The following is a 393-nucleotide window of genomic DNA, read 5'->3' on the forward strand; positions in this document are numbered from 1 at the left end:
GGGAAAGAGAAAGGAAGAGAAAAAGGGGGAGGGAGAAAGAGAGGAAAAGAGAAAGAGAGAGAGAGAGAGAGAGAGAGGGAGAAGGAGACTCTCAGCTCTGAGAATTCCCTGTGAGTCTGTGCTCTGCGTGCACCAGATTGTATGGATGTGTTGTGGGTTACAAGGGAGCTGGAGCCTCCTTGATTGGCTCTTTGACGCTTTCGGACCAATTGTGTGGCTCCATAGGCGTGGTTTTGACAGGTCGAGTGGAAGGGGGACAGAGCCGAGTTATAAAAAGAAGGTGTCGGAAACTGTAACGCTGCAGCAAAGCATCACTAGTACTCCGGGCCGTGTGAATATGTCAACATGATCAGAGGGGAGGGAGCAGGCAGCGCCGGGGAGGGCGGCCGGGAG

The sequence above is a fragment of the Chaetura pelagica genome, unplaced genomic scaffold, assembly GCF_000747805.2.
Source record: "Chaetura pelagica isolate M959 unplaced genomic scaffold, ChaPel_1.0 scaffold254, whole genome shotgun sequence".
Taxonomy (NCBI): Eukaryota; Metazoa; Chordata; class Aves; order Apodiformes; family Apodidae; genus Chaetura; species Chaetura pelagica.